Raw genomic sequence first — 5,413 nt, forward strand, 5'->3', positions numbered from 1 at the left:
CGGTATCTGTCAGATACTCTGAATAGAGCATGTTATCATTTAGTTTTGTTCTGGTTTTCAATTATGAAATTCCCTTCATTCTTCAGAGCGGGTTTTGTCTGGTGTAATCCAGTATTGTTCACAGACAGTGACATTTCTGCATGACAGTGGGGTTACGCAAAGGCTCTGTGTCCTTCCTGACTCAGCGAGGAATACGTTGGGGCTGGAATAAGTCGGCCTGTTTGGAACTGCTCAGGGACCACAGAATTACATTAAGAATGTCTGTAGTGACTCAGATGTTGTGCTTGCAGAAGCAGCTGGACTAACCTTTCTTTGGTGAATGCCTGGTGATGTGTTTAAGGTGCAGTAGGGATTAGGGAAAATAATCTTAAATTGACAAGGGATGATCTGGAAAGTTCAGTAACAAACACTGGCAGTTTATAACCATAACAGGAAAGATTTTTTTTTCCCCAATCAGCTATGTTATGTATAAGAGAGAGAACATATATATAATTCAAAAAGGTATTAGAAAGCTAGGATTTCAAACAATTGAGTTTTTTTTAAATGCCCTGCTTCCCTATTCTCTTCTCTTCTACATATCCCAGATCTGTCATAGCTGTAAAAAAGGAAGTAAGAGTAAAAAATTCCTATCCTTTGGGAAAAAATTGAGTTAGTGTAATGCAATATTCTCTAGCTAGCCATCAACAGCCATAACAACTGCTTAGCCGTAACAGCTTCCTGATCCATTTTTCAAGGAACTCATTCTTGAGCTGACATATTCTAGTGACAATACCTATGCTCAGGGCCTCTAGAACCTAGTTTTAAAGTGGTAGACATTACATTTTGACAGGCCTATGAATTACATACAATTCGACCCCATGAACTGGATGCAGTGATTATTACAAGGCCAAGCTGTCTCTGTATAGTTACATTTTCTTTAATATGCATCTCCATTGAAGATCAAAGGTTTTTTTAAAAAAGAATATTCCTAGGGAGCTCTCAATCCCATGGTGATATGAACAAGACTAGGTACACACTTCCAAGTTACAGCTCAAAGAGGCCTACAAGTCACATAAGTTATTACTGCACTCAGCTCACATCTTCAAATTTGCATTCAAAACTGTAAATACTAGAACAATCTTTATTCATTTATTTTTCTTGTTGCTGGTGCCATGACAGATCCAAGAACACGGAACATACGTCTGTTGGGTTAGCAGGATCTATCTTACCAGAGGCTAACTAACTTACATTTCCTAGGTACCCGAACTGGTCCAGTAAAAGACAGCAGAACCAAAGAGCTTCCACCAGAAAATGAATGATAGGTGTAAAGAAGGCGGCCTATTTTAGCACAATACCAAAGCAGAGGGATAAGAACAGAGCCAGTAGGGAAGGATAGAGTTAACCAAACCCATCTAAGACTGTCAGAAGAGAATCATGTGCTGTTCTGGATTAGCAGGAAGACCCACAGTTTGACTAGGTAAAAGGCTATGGAAAGTTGGGTCAGAACAAATGTGGTCAATTAGCTAACAGAAAATGGCTCCTTGGCCTGAGTGTGGACAGGAAGAAACTTTAACTGAAAATGCCTTCTTTGGTTAGACAGACTAACTGGTGTTTAGAAACCAAGCTAAGGAAGCACTTTGGTCTCAGCTTAACACTGTCCCTGTGGGTAGCCCCATTTGTTTATTTTGCCTTGAACCTTCCAACATCCCCTTTGCACAAATCATCCGGTCTACAAACTCTTGGGCACTGTCCTCTCTTCAACCACAACTTTCCGGCTCCTTCACAAAGTTCCAGGCCTATTATATTTCAACCTGCTTGTCATAAAGCCTAACAAGCTCTTTCAATAGCTTCCTAACACTTGAGAGTTACTGAACTTTTAATGCTTCCTCAGCCTTACTTAAAAGAGGCTGGTATTGGAAAACCTAATATATTCAATGTGACAGGGCTGGGTTTACCAATATACTTGTCTGGTTTCTATTGACATTTAAAAACAATGTTAGTGACAAAAATGTAATTATTCCTAAATTATGGAAACAAGGAGCCAGGCATACTGAATGAACTTTTTTTGAACCTCTATTCATTTCACTTCAGATTTTGGCAGAGGGTTCTGCTGGTTTCTATTTTATCCTAACCAGTTTATCCATGTTCCAGACTTTATATGTTCTCTGGCTGTAAAGCCTTCCTGTGGCATTTGCCCATTGCCGCAGAATTGTGCTGGAGAAATCCAGCTCAGCTCTGAAAAATAAGAGAATTTTCTTGTGCTCACATGTACAGATAAAATTAAGAACATGCTCTGAAGCATATGTTGACATAGCTCACTCTCCATCGTGTTTCAGGCTGCCTCAAATTGCAATTCTGAGAGGTGTGAACTACCTCATCAATTTCAGCTGGGCCTGGAAGGATTTCCCTCTTCCAATCTTTAGTCTACTGATTTGCACTGTGTCACGGAAATTCATCATTTTTGCTACAGAATCGTTTTACTGCAGTCTAATGCTTTGTTTCCTTTCTCCTGACTTTGCTAAAATCCACCTACACAACTGCCTCCTCCTTCCCAATTGCAGTGGGCACAAATTGAAATACAGGGAACTCCATTTAAATGCCCTTTTAAGATAAAACTTTTACTGCAGGTATGACTGGACACTGGCACAGGCAGCCCTGAGAGGATGTGGAGTCTCCATGGTTGAAGATACAAAGAACACAACTGGATAAGGTATCTGAGCAGAGTTGAGCACTGGGTGCAGACTATTTCCAGTGGTCTCTTTTCACCCCAGCTGTTTTGCAACTGGGTGAATTTCCCTATGGAGGAAGATGTTTGCTGTATTTTACTATTTGTTCTGCCTGCACTGTTCCAAAGTCCTCTCCAGCATCCACCCAGGGACCTAATGAGCCTATAGAGGTCAACTCCACACGTGTCAGCTTACCAATCCATACACTGTCCTACTGCAGCTAGAAAATGATACATCAGCAAAGCTCTAGAAAGAAATTTTCCTGACCAAATGGAAGGGTGCTAAGTGTTCATCAGAACTGCCTGGGTAGGAAGTGGAGAGCTGCCTTGATGAATACCTGCCATCTCTCCAGCTGAATGAATTCCCATAGAGGAGAAAAACACTAAAGGAACAAAGACGAATTTTGGTGCAGAAAGATGAGAGGACACTCACAGATGTAGAAGAGGTGATGTTTTGGCAAGGAATCTATGAGTCAATGAGCTGTGTACATACCATGACCTCCACAAAGAGCTGTGTTGACTGAATTAATTTCTGGTTCTTCCTATCTCCCAGTACAGCAAACCAATGCTGAGACTTGTGTAAAATAACAGAAGGCACTTCATTGCCCACTTTCAGCTGCACAATGCCCAGTCTCAATGCATTTATTCCACCACTATTACATTTTGCCTTAAACTATGGTGGGCTTTTGCTTGAACAGATTTAGCCATATCAAATTTAAGTAGTTAGTATCAGCTACTCATCCAGGCTCCCCTTAGAACAAATCAAAACAAGCAGATGTCTCAGAAAACCAAGATTTCACTTCCCAGAGTATCTGAGACAGGTGAAAGAAACAGAGGTTCAGAGAAGGTGGTTGTGCATCTAGGTTTCAGCGGAGAACAACTTTAAGGTATGACAAATCGGTTCACTTCCTTCCTAGTTCATGGCATTCACCTTGTCATTGTCACAACACTACAAACAAACAGAGCATTCCAAGTTTAGCTAACTACCACAATATATATTTTTAAGATACCCCTCAACACTGGTCATCTGATGTGGGGCAATGCAAACTGAAAAGTCTGTTAGCAACTAAATATTTTAGTCCATCTGCGAGGAGCCCAAACAAACGGTCTGGTATCTCCTGTTGGCTGCAGCTGGAAAAAAGAGAGTAAAGGCTGGTCACCACATTTTCTGTCACTGTATAAGAAGCAGAAGGTAGGGATCAGAAAGTACTTTAGAGTCACCACCAGGAGCTTCACAATGGACCAAAGAAAATCCAAGATATAGTTCATTAACAACTGGAAATGAACCAGGGGTGGGAGTGGTGAAAATCAATCTTCAAAACCATTAAGAAATGAAAGCTACCTGTGAGATACCGTGACAGCAAAAGTTCCAAAATTGAATGAAGCATGAAAATTGCTTTGGAAGAGTAGGACACAGGTGGGAGTCAGAAATCTTTTTGCCTAATTTTGTCTCTGATGCACTGAAATGACTTTAGCAGATATTTTATACCCTTTGTGCCTCTGTATCCACATCTGTAATTCAGATCACAGCTAACCTGGTAACGTTTACCTCACAAGGACATAGAAAGGCTTGAAAGTTGAGATCCACAGCGTGACTTAGGAAACACAATTATTTTAAAAAATTAGCACTTGGGAGATGATCAATAACAGTGCTGAACAGTATTATAAAATCAGGAAGGGCAGACTCAGACAGGGGCTCAAGCAGCTGGAACTGAAGAAGTGTGTCCTTGTCTTAATTGCTTCATGGAGACTGGGACCTCTGTTCACTTCCAGAAGCACACACATTGGCTGCCAGCCATATTGTGCTACTAATCAATGCCTAAGCAGAAACCAAACAACAACAAAACCAAACTGCCCAGTCCTCACACAGCTATGACTTCTTGCACCTATAACACAAAGGTCCAATAATATCTTTCTTTGGTGGGAACAAGTGTCCTGAAAGTAACTAATCCACAGCGTAATGAACTGCAAGAGTAGCAAACTGCCCACAGATGCTCAGATGACAGCATGACAGCACAGGCAGGAATTCAGCCCTACCAGATGTGGCCTCACTGAGCAAGCCACTTGCTGAAGGTGATACATTCCTACATTCCTACCCCTCTTCAAACATCATCTGCATACCAAAAAAAAAAAAAAAAAAAAAAAAAAAAAAGGTAATTGAGTTACTGTAATGTGAGTTGATAGGTAATAGTGTCCTTAAACTAGACAAGAAGACTTATTTCCTTAAAGACTTGGTTCAAATGCATTAGTGTTAACTAATGACAGCAGGAATTTTATCCCATTTACAACAGGCTGTTTTCGCTATCTGTGAAAAGCTGATGTAGTTAAGACATGGGAAACTGAAGAAAGTTACTGGAATTAGCGAGGGTGCATATGTTTCTGGGTTTCTAGGAAGGCTGAAGTAGGAGAAATTCACAAATGTGTGGAAACTTTTGATAGCATTCCAGTTGAAACAAACTTGCAACAAACCCTGTGGAGAGGTTCATTCAACAGGATGAGCTAAGCAAGAAAACAGTCATTCTGGCTAGTTGCACGGATATTAGCAGCAGCTGTGAACTCAGTAAACAGCTCTGTTTTCTGGTTGTCAAAGAGCTGCTAAAGCATATGTGAAATGCATCAAAAATAGGTCACAAACAGAAAACATGCAAGGGAATGCATCAATATGAGAGTGACCTGAAAATAAGTAATGCTGGAACATCTTGGTAGTGT

This window comes from Vidua chalybeata, chromosome 1 (assembly GCF_026979565.1).
Source record: "Vidua chalybeata isolate OUT-0048 chromosome 1, bVidCha1 merged haplotype, whole genome shotgun sequence".
Lineage (NCBI taxonomy): Eukaryota > Metazoa > Chordata > Aves > Passeriformes > Viduidae > Vidua > Vidua chalybeata.